The 22,362-nt window shown below is 39.6% G+C and overlaps 1 long non-coding RNA gene and 5 pseudogenes across 1 annotated transcript in view; 4 read left to right on the top strand and 2 right to left on the bottom strand.

Annotated features, from left to right (window-relative positions):
* The window catches only part of LOC132373378 (uncharacterized), a 151,993-nt gene that overhangs the window by 68,722 nt on the left and 60,909 nt on the right, over positions 1 to 22,362 (bottom strand). The window lies entirely within an intron of this gene.
* On the bottom strand, positions 4,074 to 7,666 carry LOC132372792 (hsc70-interacting protein-like; annotated as a pseudogene).
* LOC132373375 (cytochrome c oxidase subunit 2-like) lies at positions 9,835 to 10,497 on the top strand (annotated as a pseudogene).
* On the top strand, positions 10,748 to 11,425 carry LOC132373374 (ATP synthase subunit a-like; annotated as a pseudogene).
* Positions 14,278 to 16,362, top strand: LOC132372791 (NADH-ubiquinone oxidoreductase chain 5-like; annotated as a pseudogene).
* LOC132373373 (cytochrome b-like) lies at positions 16,960 to 18,089 on the top strand (annotated as a pseudogene).

Raw genomic sequence — 22,362 nt, 5'->3', positions numbered from 1 at the left:
TCTGTATTAGAGGAGATATTACATCATGGTGTGCTACTGTGCATCTCTTCCAACTTCTACCTTCAGTGATGCTACTTTGATAGCTTAAAATTGTTCACGAAGGGAGTACTTATACCACAGAAATTGGCAAATATTACAAATCGAGAGAGCTGGTTGTTAAACTGTTACTGTTTAATCCTCACACAAACCTTATGAGTTATGTACACTTATTATTCCAATTATACAGATGACATGCCTAGAGCCACATAGCTAGTTAGTGGCGGAGCCAGTATTCGAACACAGGTGGTCTGGTTCCAGAATCTTGCCCTCCCGATGGTTACAGGCAGTAACACTGATTTGGACACAACATAAAATAAAGTATATCAAGCAATGGCAGATATGTAATTTCATTCCAGAGGGAAAGGAAAACATATCCACTATAAAGGAAAGTCAGTCAAATAAAGCTACTAGAAATTCAATGGTTGAAAATTAATGACTAAATGAGTAAATGAATGCATTTCATTCATAATAAAGGCTTACTCCAAAGGAAATGGAAAACTCTTTGTCTCCTACATCCAAGACTATGTTTACGATCTCCAGATATGCTGTGTTTCAGCTTTTACTCCTGCTCCATTCAGCTACCATTTTTAGCAAATTGTATTAGTTTCCTGCAGCTGCTGTAACAGATTACCAAAGCAACAGAAATTTATTCTCACAGTTCTGGAGGCCAGAAGTCCAAAACCAGTTTCAGTGAGCTGAAATCGGATGTCATCAGAGCCTCACTCCTTCTGGAAGATCTAGGAGAGAAGTTGTTCTCTGCCTCTTCCAGCTTCTGGTAGCTGTCAGCATTCCTTGGCTTGTGGCCCCTTATCTCTCTGCTCTGTGTTCACGTGGCCTTCTCCTCTGTGTGTCTGTGTGCAATCTCCCTCTGCCTCTGTCCTCTTACAACAACACTTGTGATGGCATTTAGGATACACCCAGATATTCCAGGAGGAGCCCCTCCTTTCAAGACCGTTAACTTAATCACATCTTTTGTCATATAAGGTAATATTCACAGGTTCCAGGAATTACAATGTGGATATATCTTTGCAATCACCATTCAGCCCACTACAGCAATCATCGTTAATGACCACAGACCTACTCTATGCTGAGAGTTATGGTTACACAGAGCTACAGGCAGGAGTGCTGTCCCCTAGAAGACTATAGCCTGTAAAGGGAGACAGAACTCATATGAAAAAGTCAATTACAGGGAACATAAAATGGTGTAGCTGATGTGAAAACAGTTTGGTAGTTTCTTAAAAAGTTAGACATAGACTTAATCATATGATGCAGCAATTCCAATCCTATGTATATGCCCAAGAGAAATGGAAACATATGCTTATTCAAGGACTTACACATGAATGTTCATAGCAGCCTTATTCATGATAGCCCCAAAGTATAAACAGCCCAAATGTCCATCAACTGGAAAGTGACAAACACAATGTGGTGTGTCCAAACAACAGAACACCACTCAGCAATAAAAAGAAATGAAAAACTGATATATGCTACAACATGGATGAACATCATGCTAATTGAAAGAAGCCAAACACAAAAGACCAACTTTGCATGATTCCATTTATATGAAATATCCAGAAAAGGCAAACCTATAAGAGATGGAAAGCAGATGACTGGTTGGTCTGGGCCTGGAGGGTAGGAAACAGGGCTCAACTGCCAATGGACATGAAGGATCTTACTGGGGTAACAGAACTGTTGCAAAACTAGATTTTGGTGATGGTTGCCAAATTCAGTAAACTTACCAAAAACAAAACAACAACAACAAAACCATTGACTTGTACAGTTAAAATGGGTAACTTTCATGGTATGCAAATTATACTTCAATAAAATTATTTGTTTAAAGTGAATACAGCACAAGGCCACATACAGTAAAGGTAAAGTGAGTGATGGAAAGGTTGAAAAAAGGATATGAGTGTGGAATATGCGTGTGTGTATGTGCTGTATGTGTTATCTTGGGCTGGCAGACAAGCACAGATGGACCCAACCAGAGGTTCAACAGGAGAGATCAGGTTCAGGTCTGGCCCCATGGCCCACAGTGTCATTCTTTCCTCTGCCCACTTCTTGACCTCCTGCTTGCTCACCCTTGGCAGGCTGCCTGGAGACCCAGTGGTCTGTGGCCCAGTGGACTTCCTGAGCCTAGCTTGACTCAAAGGCAAGTGTCAGCAAAGCATGTCACCCCTCTCCACTCCCACATACCTAGCTCTCCATCAGGCTGGCTGGGGCCTCCTCCATCAGAGAGGGGACTCTGGGAGTGAAGACCTGCTTAGCCTGCAGTGGTCTAGCCCTAGCCTTCCAAAGCACAATGATAACACCTTTCCATGTCCCCTTGGATCCGTCCCACATTATTTCCTATGGGTTTTCTCACAGGGAGATTGACAGGAAGCTCTGGGCTGGTTGTTTACCTCTGATATACTATAAATATTGTTGAAAACATTTCTTAAAATGATGGCTTTCCATGTATTTAGGGATCAATCAGGCCCCCTAACCTAACCTTGGATTAACCCTCACACACCAGGGGTACACATAAATGACAGAAAATTAATAAAAATGAATGAATTCTATTTTTGAGAGTTTGAAACCTTCCAACTTAATAGGAAACAGAGTGGACATGGGAATGATATCCTCTTGTTCTTTCAAACATCTCTGTGTCTTAGGGTCTTATAGAAAGCAGATTCAAAATAGATGCTTATTGGATTGATTAGTTCAAAAGAAACAATAACAACATTCCCTTTTTCTAAAATTCCAGACTCGATTTTGGAACCAGCCAACTCCCCTTTGGAAATCCAACAGAAAAAAAAGTAATTCATTGAAAAAATAATAATAGGTTCCTTCAGGAGACAACTCCTCTGAGAGGAGGCATGTATCTTGCTCCAGCTGGTACTTTCACGTGTAAGGGATTTCTTAAATCATTCAAGACATAATGACAAAAATGTCATTGACCTTTTCCTTTCTGCTAAGGTAACAAGAAAATGGCCTTGGAGATAAACTCTAGAAATTTTTCTTTCATACGACTATTAGTGTTCTTTTTTAATCTCTGAAAGACCTAGGACAGACTTTAGAAGTTAGATACCTTCTGTCAAATTGCAGTCTAACAAGATTACAGGTTAGTCTTGGGTCTCAAGTCACATGTTATAAAGATGTGAAGGTCATCATTTGGAAGAAATACAGTTTGTAATATGTACTCTGATAGTAATCTCTCTGGGGCCCCAGAATATGATGGCAACTACTTCATAAGGTTGGTGAGTGGATGATGCAATGTGCAGGGATTGGCACACAATGTAGTACCCAGTCAATGACTGTGGTAACAGTGGTTACCACCCTTTAAATATAAATAAAAAGAAGAGGAAAGGTAAATCGCCAATAATCATTTGAAAGGTAAATGCAGATTTAAACCAAAATTAGATACCACTTTTCACCCACTCCAGCATAGTACTAAGAGTTAGAAAAATTGTGAAGCAACGGGAAAGCCCATCCACTGCTAGTAGGAATATAAATTAATACAACCAAATCGGAAAGGAGTTTCACATTATCTTGAAAAGTTGAACATACACATCCTCGATGACCCAGAAATTCCACTCCTAGGTACATACCCTGCAGAGATTTTTGTATAATGCCTCAGCAATCATGAGCAAGAATGTTTGTAGCAGCGTCATTTATCATACCAAAGAGTTAGAAACAATCCTACTGCCCACTGAGCTTGGATAAATAAACAGTGGTATATATACACAAGAGAATAGTACATAGCAGTAAAAACAAATGAACTGTAGTTGTTGAATTCAAACATTTAATTTTACTTAATTTTTTAAATTGTTTAAAGTTTTTAATTTCTAGTAGGAAAACATTATCTGAATGAATACCCTAATGGCAAACCACTGTAAAATATTTCAGCTGCATTTGGGGCAGAGGGGTAGGGATTATCCTCACAGCACCCCAGCTTTCTTCATGAGAAGGTCAGAGGTACACGGTTTGTATTACTGTGACATCCATTAGGTGATCTAAGTTGCTTTACCTTCAGCAGGGGCTTTATTTGTCAGAGGGCATTATGCTTGACCTCCAAATTTGGCCGACAATTTACTGATGAGATTCATAACCTTTGGGTTGCTCTGATATTTTGACATATTTGCTGGGTTCTGAGCCACATCCTGGAAGGCCACCATAACTTCTGGATCCTGCATGGCTGCAAGAACCTCTGGATCACTAAGAATTTCATTGAGCCCAGGCATTCCTGCCATTCCAGGCATGCCCCCTCCCATTCCAGGCATTCCTCCAGGAAAATTACCAGGATTCCACCAGGAAACCACCTGGAAAAGAGCCATACTGAGCTCCTGACTGTCATCTGGCTTCTTCCTCTCTCTGGCCTCTCTCACGTTCTTCCCGAGCCTTCTTGACCCTTTCTATTCTTCCTTTGATCTCTCGCCCTTCACGTTTTTGTTCATACTTTCTCCGACGTTCAGCAATTTTCTGGGCCCTTGGTTGAACTTCTTTCATAATTGCACTAGCATCTTCATCATGACACAGCTTACAGGCAAGGGCAAGATCATGGGCAGCTTCTTCCCAATGCCCAAAAGTCTGTGCACTTTCCCTCGCCACTTGTATGGCTGAGCTGAATCAGGATTTATCTCAATAGCTCTGTCACAGTCTCAGATGGCAGCATTTGGCTTCTGTAATTTGATGAAGACACTGGCTCTCTTGGCATACAGAATGGCCAAACGAGGATTTAGCTTGATGGCATCTGTGAACAAGTCATGGCTTTCTGGAGTTCACCATCATTTAGGGCATCAACGGCAGCCACTTTTTTATCTTTTGCCTAATCCATCATCCCCTCAGTTATCTCTACATTTTCATCTCCCATTTCTGGAGGGGCGTCAGTGTCTGGTTCATTCACACCTTCATTGTCAATTTCTAGATCACTTTCCTCACTTGATGGTTCATCTGTCTTTATGTTTTCCTCCACCTTCTTACTATCTGTTTTTTCTTCCTCGGTATTTTCTTCCAATTTTGTTTTATGAGTAGCAGGTGGTATTTTACCCCCCATGCTCTCCACCCACTCCCTCAGGAAGCACATTTCCTCGGTGTGCAGAATGCTCGGGTCCTGCTTGCACATTTTCACGAAGGCTCGAGGCTCGCTCACTTTGTGCGGGTCCACTGTCCGGAGGCGGCGGGCGCGGCGGACGCTGCGGCCAGATTCCAGCAATCAAACATTTTAGAAACACAACGTTGAACTGCAGTATGACTCCATTTTCAAAACAGACAAAACTAAACAATATGCCATTGGGGACACACAAAAAAGCAATGGTTTCTCTGTGAAGATGTTGAGGAATGCGACTGGTAGGCATTCACTGGCACATTAGGATTTCAAAAGAACTGACGATGTCCTATTTCTTAAACTGGGCGGTGGGTTCAAGAGTATTTTTTTTTTCTCTAAATATATTCTCTTGTGTGCACAAATTATTCCTAATAAACATGAAAATAAATCTTAATATTCACTACAAAAAATCAATAAGGAATGTGATCAGGTGATCCCCCAAAGAAATCAATAACTAATAAGCTGATTTTTAAATATCAAACTTACTAGTAGTCAAATAGTTGTAAAATTTTTTAACATAAAATTTTAAAATGAGTAGTGTTCTTCAGCACTCAGGTTAACGAAGATATTTTTAAAATAATGCCTAATGCCTGTGTTAATGCAATGAGATGGACATAGTTATACTCTGCTGGAAGCGTAAATCAGCACAAGTTTTCTAAAAAGCTGTTTGATGACATATATCAGAAAGTCTTAAAAGTTGTTCCTTTGATTCAGTAATTCCATGAAATCTCAGAAAATCACAAGAGATTGATACAGAGATTTAGACTCTATATAGCATTGTACACAAGTAGCCAAAAATGCAAAAACATTTATACATTCATGCAACAAATATTTATTGAGCACCTACTATGTGCCAAGTAGTGTTTGGGGCACCTGCAATACACTGGTGAACAAAATTGACAAAAATCTCTACCCTCATGGAATTTACATTACAGTGGGAGGAGTAGATAATAAATGGTAAACTTTGTAAATAAAGTATAATAGTACATGAGAAAATAATAGACGCTGTGAAAAAAAAAAAAAGACAAAGCAGAACAAGATAAGAGCAATCAGGAGTGGCTGGAGGCAAGACAAAAAGGAACAGTTTGCTTCAGTAAGAAGATGACGCCTAAGCACAAGATTCTAAGGAGGTGAGAAATCTGGGTAGTGGGTCCTTGGGAATTCCAGGCAGAGAGAACAGCTAGTGCAAAGACCCAGGGGCACAGCTTGTCTGGCAATCAGAAAAACAGTAGGGAGTCCAGTGGGGCTGGTGTGGCCTGGGCAGGGAGAGGAATAGGAGATGAAGCCAGAGAGGTAAGAGTTGGGGGCAACCTTGAAGGGCCTCAAAGGCCATCATAAGGATGTAAGCTTTTACTCTTAGCAAAATGGGGAGCCCTTGCAGTGTTTGGAGCAGAGAGCTATGATATGACTTATATTTTTAAAAGCTCAAACAATGTTCAAACAATAGAGCAATGACTAAATAAATTACAGTAAGTCTTTGCTTGTTCAGAGTAGGAGCTCAGAAAGTATTTGGAGAACAAATGTATATACTAAAATATTACACAACCATTCAAGACTGTAACTGCAATGAATATTCAGGGACATGGAAAAATTCTTATCATGCATATTAAACGAAAAAAATATGGTTAAAAAATTATGGTTCCAATTTTGGATAGGTAGGTATGTAGATAATTGATAGATAATGGAAAGAGAAATAGATTTTTAAAAAAAAACTATAGGGAGATACCATCTAATACAAGATGGTTTTAAGTAAGTGGTGAAATTACAGGCATTTTTATAGTATTTGTTGTATTTGGGGTATTTCTGGATTTTTTAAGAATAATAATGTATTACTTTTATAATCATAAAAAAATAAATTTATATTTTTAAAACCTACCATAAGCATATGGTATTCTTTGTAATTTCTATGCTGAATGTCAGGAAATATATCCATCGATCAAAATTATTAGATTTTTTTCTGGGTTCCTGGGAAAATGGAAGGTATTTGATATTCATTGGTTGAGTTTAACAGCAGGCAGCCTGCAGTTCATCAGTGAGGCTGTCACCAGTAGTTCAATAAATCCATTGGAATCACTACAGAAGAATTCTAATGGGATCATGGAAACAATTTGGCTGGTAGAAAACAAATGATTAAAAAGTCATTACATTATCTACACAGGCAGAAGAATTGCCTAATTTAACCACGAAAGTCACTACAAAAGACCAAAATAATTACACTGTAAATGGATACCCCAAATAAGGGAATCATTTGATTTTAATGATATCCAGAGAGAAAATTATAGGTGCGGGGTGAGTTTGCCAGAGCTGCGTAGAACAGCTCATTAGCGCCTTCACTGGATTCAATCGACTGCTCATTTGAATCTGAGGCGCCCAGTCTCCCTCATGGGAGCCCCTTCTTGTTAATTTCATTTTGGTGTCTGGGTCTGATGTCTTCAAATGCCTGAGTCTCACTGAAGGCATGCCAGAGGACAGATGAGAAGCATCTCCTTTTAAGTTCCTACCAGGCTCAGTTTGTAGCAGGATATCAGCCTCTGTGGCCAAGAACATGTTGAACCACCAGAAACATGTAGTAATTTGGTCCAAGAGGCATATGGAGTGATGAACCAAAAAAGAGTCCTTAAGAGAACCAAAAGTGGGATTCCCATGAAACATTTGCAAAGCTCCCAGAAACATGCTTTCTCTCCCTCAAGGGAAGGTTCCATGTCCACTATTTCCTGAGGAGCTGGAGGGTGCCCCGTGTTCAATAGAATCTTCAGATCCAAAGTGTCTTACCCAGCAAAGGTGGCTGCAGAAGTAAATTGTTGCTCATTTATTTAATCAGCTGACAGATATTCATTGAATTCCTACCATGTATCATTTAAGGATGAATAAGTCCCTGCATTAAAAAGCGAATCATTCAGGGACTTCCCTGGTAGTGCAGTGGTTAAGAATCCACCTGCCAATGGAGGGAACACGGGTTCGAGCCTTGGTCCAGGAAGATCCCACATGCCGCAGAGCTACTAAGTCCATGCACCACAACTACTGAGCCTGCACTCTAGAGCCCGCGAGCCACAACTACTGAGCCTGCGTGCCACAATGACTGAAGCCCGCACACCTAGAGCCCATGCTCCACAACACGAGAAGCCATCACAGTGAGAAGTCCACGCACCTCAACGAAGAGTAGCCCCAGCTTGCTGCAACTAGAGAAAGCCTGCATGCAGCAAGACCCAATGCAGCCAAAAATAAATAAATTAATTAATTAATTTATTTTTCTAAAAAATGTGAATCGTTTAGAAAGGAAAGCAGACAATAGCAAAGATCAATAAAACTAAAAGCTGGTTCTTTGAGAAGATAAACAAAATTGATAAACCATTAGCCAGACTCATCAAGAAAAAAAGGGAGAAGACTTAAATCAATACAATTAGAAATGAAAAATGAGAAGTAACAACTGACACTGCAGAAATACAAAGGATCCTGAGAGATTACTACAAGCAACTCTATGCCAATAAAATGGACAACCTGGAAGAAATGGACACATTCTTAGAAAAGCACAACCTTCCGAGACTGAACCAGGAAGAAACAGAAAATATAAACAGACCAATCACGAGCACTGAAATTGAGACTGTGATTAAAAATCTTCCAACAAACAAAAGCCCAGGACCAGATGGCTTCACAGGCAAATTCTATCAAACATTTAGAGAAGAGCTAACACCTATCCTTCTCAAACTCTTCCAAAATATAGCAGAGGAAGGAACACTCCCACTCATTCTACGAGGCCACCATCACCCTACCTGGGTTTGGGATGATCTCACACATTGTACCTTACTACTCGGGAAAAAAAGAGCCTTTCGGATATATGGGTATGGTATGAGCTATAATATCAATTGGGTTCTTAGGTTTTATTGTATGGGCCCATCACATATTCACAGTAGGTATGGACATTCATACATGAGCATACTTTACATCAGCTACTATAATTATTGCCATCCCTACAGGGGTAAAAGTATTTAGCTGATTGGCAACACTCCATGGAGGCAATATTAAATGATCACCGGCCCTGATGTGAGCCTTGGGTTTCATCGTCCTTTTCACAGTCGGTGGACTAACAGGTATTGTCCTAGCTAATTCATCATTAGACATTGTACTTCATGATACCTACTATGTAGACGCACACTTTCACTATGTGCCCTCAATGGGAGCTGTTTTCGCTATCATAGGAGGATTTGTACACTGATTTCCACCATTCTCAGGGTATACACTCAACTTGACATGAGCAAAAATTCACTTTGTGATCATATGCGTGGGTGTCAACATAACCTTCTTCCCATAACATTTCCTAGGCTAATCTGGCATGCCTCGACGATACTCCGACTATCCAGACGCCTATACAACATGGAATACCATCTCATCAATAGGCTCATTCATCTCATTAACAGCGGTCATACTGATAGTCTTCATTATCTGAGAAGCATTCACATCCAAACGAGAAGTATTAGCAGTAGAGCTTACTATCACAAGTTTAGAATGACTAAATGGATGTCCTCCACCATATCATACATTCGAAGAACCAACCTACATTAATCTAAAATAGTCAAGAAAGGAAGGAATCGAACCCTCTCTTATCGGTTTCAAGCCAACATCATAGCCACTATGTCTTTCTTCATGAACTAGGTATTAGTAAAATTTTATACAACTTTGTCGAAGTTAAGTCACAAGTGAAAATATTGTATATCTCTATGGCATACGCCTTCCAACTACGTTTTCAAGATACAACATCACCCGTCATAGAAGAACTGCTACGTTTTCACGACCACACACTAATAATTGTTTTCCTAATTAGCTCCTTAGTCCTCTCTATCATTACACTAATACTTACAACTAAGTTAACACATACTAGCACAATAGATGCCCAAGAGGTGGAGACTATTTGGACTATCCTGCCGGCCATTATCTTAATCTTAATTGCCCTGCCATCATTACGAGTTCTTTATATGATAGATGAAATCAACAGCCCATCTCTTACTGTAAAAACTATAGGCCACGAATGATACTGAAGCTATGAAAACACTGACTACAAAGACCTAAACTTTGATTCCTATATAATCCCAACACCAGACCTAAAACCAGGAGAACTACGACTACTAGAAGTAGATAACCGAGTCATTTTACCTATAGAGATAACAATCCGAGTACTAATTTCCTCTGAAGACGTACTACACTCATGAGCCGTACCCTCCTTGGGCCTAAAGACAGACGCAATCCCAGGGCACCTAAACCAAACCCTAATATCAACATGACCAGGCTTGTTCTACGGACAGTGTTCAGAGATCTGTGGGTCAAACCACAGCTTCATGCCAATTGTTCTTGAACTAGTGCCCCTAAAATACTTCAAGAAATGATCAGCGTTTATACTATAAACTCATTAAGAAGCTAGATTAGCGTTAACCTTTTAAGTTAAAAATTGAGAGCCAAAGTTCTCCTTGATGACATGCCACAACTAGATATATCAACATGATTTGTTACTATTTCATCTATATTTCTAACACTATTTATTATATTTCAACTAAAAATCTCAAAGCACATCTACTACCCCAACCCAAAATCAACACTCACTAAAATACGAAAACAATATGCCCCTTGAGAAACAGTATGAACGAAAATCTATTTGCCCCTTTCGTAACCCCAGTAATAGGTATCCCTGTAGTCATCCTGACCGTTATATTCCCAAGTGTTCTATTCCCAACATCAAAACGACTAATTAATAATCGCATAATCTCCCTTCAACAGTGATTAATTCAACTCACATCAGAGCAAATAATAGGTATTCATAATCATAAAGGACAAACCTGATCGCTAATACTTATATCACTCATTCTAGTTATCGGCTCAACCAATCTCCTCAGACTATTACCCCACTCATTTATACCCACCACACAGCTCCCAGTCAATGTAGGAATAGCCATCCCTCTATGAGCCGGTGCCGTCAATACGGGCCTCCGTAAGAAAACAAAAGCATCCCTAGCCCACTTCTTACCACAAGGCACACCCACTTTCCTCATCCCTATGCTAGTAATTATCGAAACTATTAGCCTATTCATCCAGCCAGTAGAACTGGCAGTATGATTAACAGCCAGTATTACGGCAGGCCACTTACTAATACACCTAATCGGGGAGACAACCCCCGTGTTAGTAAGCACCAGCACGTTCACAGCTCTTATTACATTTACTATTCTCATCCTACTCACCATCCTTGAATTTGCTGTCGCTATAATTCAAGCCTATGTTCTTACCCTCTTAGTAAGCTTATACCTGCACGACAACACATAATGACCCACCAAACCCACACGTATCACATAGTAAACCCCAGTCCTTGACCCCTCACAGGAGCTCTTTCAGCACTTCTCATAACATCAGGCCTAATCATATGATTCCACTTCAACTCAATAGTTCTCCTAATACTGGGCCTACTGACTAATATTCTAACAGTATATCAATGATGACAAGACGTCATTCGAGAAAGCACTTTCCAAGGCCACCACACACCAACCGTCCAAAAGGGACTTCGATACAGAATAATCTTATTTATCATATCAGAAGTCCTACTTTATACCGGCTTTTTTTGAGCCTTCTACCACTCAAGTCTCGCCCCAACTCCTGAACTAGGCAGATGCTGGCCACCAACAGGCATTCACCCCTCAAACCCCCTAGAAGTATCACTCCTCAACACTTCTGTGCTATTAGCCTCTGGCGTATCCATTACCTGAGCCCATCATAGCCTTATAGAAGGAAATCACAAGCACATACTCCAAGCCCTTTTTATTACAATTGCCCTCAGTGTTTATTTTACACTCCTACAAGCGTCAGAGTATCACGAAGCCCCCTTTACAATCTCAGATGGAGCCTATGGATCAACTTTCTTCGTAGCCACAGGATTCCACGGACTGCAGGTAATTATTGGGTCTACTTTTCTTATTGTTTGTTTCCTACGCCAACTAAAATTCCACTTCACATCCACTCACCACTTTGGCTTCGAAGCTGCTGCTTGATACTGACATTTTGTAGATGTTGCATGACTATTTCTTTACGTACCTATCTATTGATGAGGCTCATAGTCCTTTTAGTATTAATTAGTACATCTGACTTCCAATCCGCTAGTTTCGGTACACCCCGAAAAAGAACAATAAACCTAATACTGACCTTACTAACAAACACAATACTAGCCTCATTACTCCTACTTATCACCTTCTGACTTCCTCAACTAAACTCTACGCAGAAAAAACAAGCCCCTACAAATGCGGATTTGACCCTATAGGATCCGCCCGCTTACCCTTTTCCATAAAATTTTTCCTGGTAGCAATCACTTTCCTTCTTTTTGACCTAGAAATTGTCCTCCTACTGCCCCTCCCCTGAGCAACCCAAACAAACAACTTAAAAACAATACTTATCATAGCCCTATTTTTAATTTCATTATTAGCAATTAGCCTGGCCTATGAATGAACTCAAAAGGGGTTGGAATGACCTGAATATGGTATTTAGTTTAAAATAAAACAAGTGATTTTGACTCCTTAGATTATGGTTAAACTCACAACTACCAAGTGTCCTTAGTACATCTAAACATTATCATAGCTTTCACTATATCCCTTGTAGGGTTACTAATATACCGGTCCCACCTAATATCCTCACTACTTTGCCTGGAGGGCATGATACTATCACTATTTATCCTAGCAGCCCTGACAATCTTAAACTCACATTTCACCTTAGCCAGCATAATACCAATCATCCTACTGGTACTTGCGGCCTGCAAAGCAGCCCTCGGATTAGCCCTATTAGTAATAGTATCAAACACATGTGGGACTGATTACGTACAAAACCTCAACATTCTCCAATGCTAAAATTTATTATCCCCACAATCATATTAATACCTCTAAATTGGCTATCAAAAAGCAACATAATCTGAATTAACTCCACAACCCACAGTCTATTAATTAGCCTTACAAGCCTACTTCTTCTTAACCAATTCAACGACAATAGCCTCAACTACTCATTAATATTCTTCTCCGACTCCCTCTCTGCACCATTACTAATCCTAACAATATGACTCCTCCCCCTAATATTAATAGTCAGCCAATCCCACTTACTCAAAGAATCACTAATCTGAAAAAAACTATACATCACAATACTAGTCATATTACAAACACTTCTAATCATAATTCACTGCCACAGAGCTAATCCTATTTTACATTATATTTGAAGCCACGATAGTCCCTACCCTTATTATCATTATCTGCTGGGGTAACCAAACAGAACGACTTAATGCAGGACTTTATACTTTCTATTCTACACATTAATTGGGTCACTCCCATTGCTAGTGGCATTAACATACATACAAAACATCATAGGCTCCCTAAATTTCCTAGTACTTCAATATTGGACCCAACCACTCTCCAACTCCTGATCCAACATCTTTATAGGATTGGCCTGCATAATAGCCTTTATAGTAAAAATGCCCCTCTACGGCCTCCACCTTTGACTACCCAAAGCACACACAGAAGCCCCCATCGCAGGCTCCATAGTCCTTGAAGCCATACTACTAAAACTCGGGGGCCACGGCATGCTACGAATCACGTCAATACTCAACCCCCTAACAGAATACATAGCATACCCTTTCCTTATGCTTTCCTTTTGGGGAATAATCATAACTAGCTCTATTTGTCTACGTCAAACAGACCTAAAGTCACTCATTGCCTACTCCTCAGTCAGCCATATAGCACTCGTTATTGCAGCTATCCTCATTCAAACCCCTTGAAGTTACATAGGGGCTACCACCCTAATAATTGCTCATGGCCTCACGTCGTCTATATTATTTTGCCTAGCAAACTCAAATTACGAGCGAACCCATAGCCGAACTATAATCTTAGCCCGAGGCCTGCAAATTCTCCTCCCACTAATAGCCACTTGATGACTATTAGCAAGCCTAACAAACCTGGCCTACCCCCAACTATTAATCTAATCGGAGAACTGCTCGTAGTTATATCAACTTTCTCATGGTCAAATCTCACTATTATCCTAATAGGAACCAATATTGTAATTACAGCCCTATACTCCATGTATATACTAATCACAATGCGGCAAATGTACATACCATATTGATAATATTATACCTTCCTTCACACGAGAACATGCTCTTAGAGTCCTCCATATCCTACCACTTCTACTCCTGTCACTAAACCCTAAAATCATCTTGGGTCCCCTATACTGTAAATATAGTTTAAAAAAAACACTAGATTGTGGATCTAGCAACAGAAGACTAAGACTCCTTATTTACCGAGAAAGTACTGCAAGAACTGCTAATTCATGCCCCCATACCTCATAGTATGGCTTTATCAAACTTTTAAAGGATGGTAGTTATCCATTGGTCTTAGGAACCAAAAAATTGGTGCAACTCCAAATAAAAGTAATAAAGCTATTCCCTTCTTTTGCCTAATCACACTACTAGTACTAATTATTCCACTCATGATAACTAGTACAAACTTCTACAAAAATGATAAATATCCATCATATGTAAAAAATACTATCTTATGTGCTTTCATTACCAGTCTAATCCCAACAATAATATTCCTTCACACAGGCCAAGAAATACTCATTTCAAACTGACACTGAATTACTGTCCAAACACTTAAATTGACACTTAGCTTCAAATTAGGTTATTTCTCAATTATATTTATACCCATGGCATTATCACATGATCTATCACAGAATTCTCAATATGATATATACATTCAGATCCTTGCATCAACCAGTTCTTCAAGTATCTACTCCTCTTCCTCATCAGCATACTAATCCTTGTTACAGCCAACAACCTCTTCCAACTTTTTACTGGATGAGAAGGGGTAGGAATCATATCCTTCCTGCTCATCAGATGATGACATGGACGAACAGACGCAAACACAGCTGCTCTTCAAGAATCTTATATAACTGCATCGGAGATATCGGATTCATTATATCAATGGCATGATTTTTATCCAACACAAATGCATGAGACCTACAACAAATTTTCATACTAGACCTAAGCCCTTTAAACCTCCCCCTCACAGGACTCCTACTAGCTGCAGCTGGAAAATCAGCCCAGTTTGGACTTCACCCCTGACTCCCCTCAGCAATGGAAGGTCCTACCCCAGTCTTGGCCCTACTCCACTCAAGCACAATAGTTGTAGCGGGAATTTTCCTACTTATCCGATTTTACCCTTTAACAGAAAACAACAAACTTATTCAAACAATAACGCTTTGCCTAGGAGCCCTTACCACCCTATTCACAGCCATATGTGCTCTCACCCAAAACGACATTAAAAAAATTATTGCCTTCTCTACCTCAAGCCAATTAGGTCTAATGGTAGTAACAATCGGTATTAACCAACCTCATCTAGCATTTTTACATGTTTGCACACATGTTTTCTTTAAAGCCACACTATTCATGTGCTCTGGATCCATTATTCACAACCTAAACAATGAGCAGGACGTTCAAAAAATAGGAGGCTTATGCAAGACCTTACCCTTCACTGCAACAGCCCTTATCATTGGATGCCTAGTGCTAACGGGAATACCTTTTCTCACCGGTTTTTACTCTAAAGACCTAATAATCGAAACCACCACCACGTCTTATACCAACGCCTGAGCCCTATTAATAACTCTAACCGCTACCTCCCTCACAGCCATCTATAGCACTCGCATTATCTTCTTCGCACTACTGGGACAGCCCCGCTTCTCTCCTTCAGCTCCTATCAATGAAAACCACCCCCTCTTAATTAACTCCATCAAACCCCTGTTAATCGGAAGTATTTTTGCTGGCTTCGTCATCTCCAACAACATCCCTCCAACAACCATCCCCCTAATAACTATACCTTTGCACTTAAAACTAACTGCCCTTATAGTAACAGCTCTGGGCTTCATACTAGCATTCGAAATCAATCTTAACAAACAAAACTTAAAATATACTCACCCCTCAAACTCCTCTAAATTCTCCACTCTCCTAGGATATTTCCCCACCATAATACACCACTTACCTCCCCATCTAAACCTATTAATAAGCCAAAAATTAGCAACCTCCTTACTAGACTTGATCTGACTAGAAACTGTCCTACCAAAGACTACATACAGCCTTCATTCAACTAAAATCCTCCACACTAATCTCAAACCAAAAAGGCCTTATTAAACTATACTTTCTATCATTTCTCATTACCATCACCCTCAGTATACTCCTAATTTAATTACCCCGAGTAATCTCCATAATAACCACAACACCAATAAATAATGGCCAACCAGTAACAATCACCAACCAAGTACCATAGCTGTATAACGCCGCAATCCCCATAGCCTCCTCACTAAAAAACCCAGAGTCACCAGTATTGTAAATAACCCAATCCCCCAACCCATTAAACTTAAACACAATTTCAACATCCTCATCCTTCAAAATATAAAACACCATTAAAAACTCTACTATCAGCCCTAAAAGAAATGCCCCCAGTACAACCTTATTAGAAACCCAAACCTCAGGATATTGTTCAGTGGCTATAGCCATTGTATAACCAAACACAACCAATATCCCCCCAAAATAGATAAAAAATACTATCAGACCCAAAAATGAACAACCAAAATTTAACACAATCCCACACCCAACACCACCACCCACAATCAACCCTAAACTCCCATAAATAGGCGAAGGTTTTGAAGAAACTCCCACAAAACTAATCACAAAAATAATACTTAAAATGAATACAATATATGTCATCATTATTCTCACATAGACTCCAACCATGACCAATGACATGAAAAATCATTGTTATCATTCAATTGTAAGAACATCAATGACCAACAACCGAAAAACCCACCCACTAATAAAAATCCTCAACAACACATTCATTGACCTCCCTACCCCATCAAATATCTCATCATGATGAAATTTTGGTTCCTTACTAGGCATCTGCCTAATCCTACAAATCCTAACAGGTCTATTTCTAGCAATACACTACACACCAGACACAACGAAAAGTGCCTTCTCATCAGTAACACATTTGCTGAGGTGTCAACTATGGCTGAATCATTCAATATATACACGCAAAAGGAGCTTCCATATTTTTTATCTGCCCTTATGCCCACGTAGGACATGGTCTATACTATGGATCCTACACCTTTCAGGAAACATGAAATGTTGGAATTATCCTACTACTTATAGTCAAAGCCACCACATTCATAGGCTACGTCCTACCTTGAGAACAAATATTCTGAGGCGCAACTGCCATCACAAACCTACTCTCAGCAATCCCATATATCGGCACTACCCTCGTCGAATGAATCTGAGGCGGCTTTTCTGTAGACAACACTAACACGATTCTTCGCCTTCCTCTTCATTCTCCCTTTCATCATCACAGCACTAGCAGCCGTCCGCCTATTATTCCTTCACGAAACAGGATCCAACAACCCCACAGGAATCCCAGCCAATATAGACAAAATCCCATTCCACCCTTACTATACAATTAAGGATATCTTGGGCGCCTTACTATTAATCTTAACTTCACTAATATTAGCCCTATTCTCATCTGACCTGCTAGGAGACCCCGACAACTACACCCCAGCAAACCCACTCAGCACACCACCACATATCAAGCCAAAATGATATTTTCTATTCACGTATGCAATTCTATGATCAATCCCCAACAAGCTAGGAGGAGTCTTGGCCCTGCTGCTCTCAATCCTAATCCTGGCATTTATTCCAATACTCCACACATCTAAACAATGAAGCATGATATTTCGGCCCTTCAGCCAATTCTTATTTTGAGTACTAGTGGCAGACTTACTAACACTAACATGGATCGGAGGACAGCCCGTGGAACACCCATACATAATTACTGGACAACTTGCATCCATTTTATACTTTCTTTTAATCCTAGTGTTAATACCAGTAATTAGTCTCATTGAAAACAAGTTCCTAAAATGAAGAGTCTTTGTAGTATAACACAATACCCCGGTCTTGTAAGCCGGAAAAGGAGAACAACATATCTCCCAAAGACTCAAGGAAGAAGCACTAAACTTCACCACCAGCACCCAAAGCTGAAATTCTATATAAACTATTCCCTGAAAAAAGTATATTATAAGACATTCATAAAACTACAGTACTATGTCAGTACTAAAAATAATTCATTCTACTACATACATGCTATGTGTACCATACATATTTGTTACCACCACATAACTGCTATAATGTCTTTTCCCCACGTATGTATACAGGTACATCGTATGTATAATCGTGCATTACATTATTTACCCCATGCCTAATGAACATGTACATTCTATCATTAATATTACACAGTACATATATATTATTGATTGTACATAGTACACTAAGTTAAATCAATTTAAACCAACATGTTTGGTAATCCTGTCCATTAGACCACGAGCTTGATCACCAGGCCACGTGAAACCAACAACCCGTTCGGCAGGTGTCCCTCTTCCCGCTCCGGGCCCATAGCTTGTGGGGATTTCTATTAGTGAACTTTATCAGACAATCTGGTTCTTACTTCAGGGCCATCTCACCTAAAATCACCCACTCTTTCCCCTTAAATAAGACATCTCGATGGGTTAGTGATTAATCAGCCCATGCTCACACATAACTGCGGTTTCATACATTTGGTGTCTTTTATTTTTGGGGGGGAAATTGCTTGGACTCAGCTATGACCTTAAAAGGTCTTAACGCAGTCAAGCAAATTGTAGCTGGACCTGTATGTATTTGTTATTTGGCTAGAGCAACCTACGTTGTGCAGTCAGTTAATGGTTACAGGACATAGCACTTCACTATTCCCCCCTGGCTTAAAATAGTTATATATCATAATGAATCAACCTCAACTCCGCCTCCTATCATACCAATGAGCTATTTAGATATTCACCACCCATAAAGACAGACTTCCCCCTAGATTCGCCAACCATCCTATCAAAAATCTAATACTAAATCTGACATAAACCACATAATACAACCATACAAACCTCACCTACATGCAGCAAGTTAATGTAGCTTAAACATCTCATAAAGCAAGACACTGAAAATGTCTAGATGGGCTCACCAGCCCCATGAACATAAAGGTTTGGTCCCAGCCTTTCTATTAGTTTTTAATAGAATTACGCATGCAAGTATCCGCACCCCAGTGAGAATGCCCTCTAAATCACTAAGATTAAAAGGAGCAGGTATCAATCACGCCACACCAGCAGCTCACAACACCTTGCTCAACCACACCCCCACGGGAGACAGCAGTGATAAAAATTAAGCCATAAATGAAAGTTTGACTAAGCCATATTAACTAGGGTTGGTAAATTTCATGCCAGCCACCGCGGTCATATGACTGACCCGAATTAATAGAACTATGGCGTAAAGAGTGTTAAAGAACCATACAAGATAAAGTTAAACCTTAATTAAGCTGTAAAAAGCCATAATTAAAACAAAAATAAACTACAAAAGTGACTTTAATATATCCTGATCACACAATAGCTAAGACCCAAACTGGGATTAGATACCCCACTATGCTTAGCCCTAAACCCAAATAATCATAAGAACTAGACTATTCACCAGAGTACTACTAGCAACAGCTTAAAACTCAAAGGACTTGGTGGTGCTTCACACCCCTCTAGAGAAGTCTGTTCTATAATCGATAAACCCCAATAAACCTCACCAACCCTTGCTACTCCAGTCTATATACCACCATCTTCAGCAAACCCTAAAAAGAAGCAAAAGTAAGCATAATTATGACACATAAAATCTTTAGATCAAGGTGTAACCTATGGGGTGGGAAGAAATGGGCTACATTTTCTACATCAAGAACACCCTTTATCCACACGAAAGTTTTTATGAAACCTAAAAAACTAAACGAGGATTTAGTAGTAAATTAAGAGTAGAGCGCTTAATTGAATAAGGCCATGAAGCATGCACACCTTGCCCGTCACCATCCTCAAGTGCTATGACAAAGCCATAATCTATCAATACATGCTAAACAATTATATGAGAGGAGATAAGTCGTAACAAGGTAAGCATACTGGAAAGTGTGTTTGGATAAAACAAGACATAGCTTAAATAAAGCACCTAGTTTACACCTAGAAGATTTCATGATCTATGTATGTCTTGAACTAAACCTAGCCCACACCTTTCCCACCATACTAACACAAGCTAGTCAAATAAAACATTCACCAGACATCTAAAGTATAGGAGATAGAAATTTAAACACTGATGGTGCTATAGAGAAAGTACCATAAGGGAATGATGAAAGAAATATTAAAAGTAATAAAAAGCAAAGCTTATCCCTTGTACCTTTTGCATAATGTCTTAACTAGTAACAATTTAACAAAGAGAATTTAAGCTAAAATACCCGAAACCAGACGAGCTACTTATGAACAGTTACTAGAACAAACTCATCTATGTGGCAAAATAGTGAGAAGATTTATAAGTAGAGGTGACAAGCCTAACGAGCCTGGTGATAGCTGATTGTCCAGGAAAAGAATTTCAGTTCAATGTTAAATAATACTAAAAACCACAATAAGCTTCAACGTATATTTAAACGTTAGTCTAAAAAGGTACAGCTTTTTAGAAATGGATACAACCTTGACTAGAGAGTAAAAGCAAACAATACCATAGTTGGCCTAAAAGCAGCCACCAACTAAGAAAGCATTCAAGCTCAACAACAAAACACATTTCAATTCCAATACTAAGTAAATCAACTCCTAGCCTTATTACTGGACTAATCTATAAGACTATAGAAGCAATACTGTTAACATGAGTAACAAGAAATATTTCTCCTTGCACAAGCTTACATCAGCAACAAATAATATACTGATAATTAACAGTAAATAAATATAATCCAACACTAAACTGTTTATTAAAAACACTGTTAACCCAACACAGGCGTGCACTTAAGGAAAGATTTAAAAAAGTAAAAGGAACTCGGCAAACACAAACCCCACCTGTTTACCAAAACATCACCTCTAGCATCACCAGTATTAGAGGCACCGCCAGCCCAGTGACAATCGTTAAATGGCCGTGGTATCCTGACCGTGCAAAGGTAGCATAATCATTTGTTCTGTAAATAAGGACTTGTACGAATGGCCACACGAGGGTTTTACTGTCTCGTCTTTTAATCAGTGAAATTGACCTCCCTGTAAAGAGGCAGGGATAACAAAATAAGACGAGAAGACCCTACGGAGCTTCAATTAATCAACCCCAAAACCATAATCTTAAACCACCAAGGAATAACAAAATTTCACATGGGTTGACAATTTCAGTGACCTCAGAGCACAAAAAACCCCCTGAGTGATTAAAGCCTAGACCTACTAGCCAAAGCATAATATCACTTATTGATCCAAAAAATTGATCAACGGAACAAGTTACCCTAGGGATAACAGCACAATCCTATTCTAGAGTCCATATCGACAATAGGGTTTATGACCTCGATGTTGGATCAGGACATCCTAATGGTATAACCACTATTAAGGTTTCGTTTGTTCAATGATTAAAGTCCTACGTGATCTGAGCTCAGACTGGAGCAATCCAGGTCGGTTTCTATCTATTACGCATTTCTCCCAGTATGAAAGGACAAGAGAAATAAGGCCCACTTTAAATAAGCGCCTTCAAAACAATTAATGATCTAATCTCAACTTAATAAGCAAGCACAAACTAATCACCCAACACCAGGGTTTTGTTGGGGTGGCAGAGCCTGGTAATTGTGTAAAACTTAAACCTTTATACTCAGAGGTTCAAACCCTCTCCCCAACAAAATGTTTATAATTAACATTTTAATGTTGATCATTACTATGCTCCTAGCCGTAGCATTCCTGACACTAGTAGAACGTAAAATCCTAGGCTACATACAACTCCGAAAAGCACCAAACATTGTAGGCCCTCGTGGCCTACTCCAACCCTTTGCCGATGCAATCAAACTATTCACTAAGGAACCCCTACGACCAGCCACATCTTCCACCTCCATATTTATCATTGCACCCATCTTAGCCCTAACCCTAGCCCTCACAATATGAATCCCTCTACCCATACCATACCCCCTCATGAACATAAACCTGGGAGTATTATTCATACTAGCGATATCAAGTCTAGCCATATACTCCATTCTATGATCTGGCTGGGCCTCCAACTCAAAATACGCATTAATTGGAGCCCTATGAGCAGGAGCACAAACAATCTCATACGAAGTAACACTAGCAATCATCCTCTTATCAGT

The sequence above is a fragment of the Balaenoptera ricei genome, chromosome 10 (assembly GCF_028023285.1).
Source record: "Balaenoptera ricei isolate mBalRic1 chromosome 10, mBalRic1.hap2, whole genome shotgun sequence".
NCBI lineage: Eukaryota > Metazoa > Chordata > Mammalia > Artiodactyla > Balaenopteridae > Balaenoptera > Balaenoptera ricei.
The sequence above is the reverse complement of the archived record's forward strand: the minus strand, read 5'-3'. Positions and strand labels throughout refer to the sequence as shown.